Consider the following 258-nt stretch of genomic DNA (forward strand, 5'->3'; position numbering starts at 1 on the left):
ATCCCTTGAGAACAAAATAAAACAGAAAGAAAAGGAAGAAGAAAAAGCCAATGTGGCAAGAAAAACAAAGAATAAAGGCTGGACACCAATAACTTGGACCCTAGGACACATGCCTGTGATGTTCTTGTACTAGGATATGCTTGGACAAGTAAATTCTGAGGGGTATTTCAAAACCCGGTCACTTAGATCAACTGATTTGGGATGGCCAATTGAAAGTCCACAATAAAGAGCAACCTAGATACAGAACATTTAGTTATC

Source organism: Arachis duranensis, chromosome 9, assembly GCF_000817695.3.
Source record: "Arachis duranensis cultivar V14167 chromosome 9, aradu.V14167.gnm2.J7QH, whole genome shotgun sequence".
Classification (NCBI taxonomy): domain Eukaryota; kingdom Viridiplantae; phylum Streptophyta; class Magnoliopsida; order Fabales; family Fabaceae; genus Arachis; species Arachis duranensis.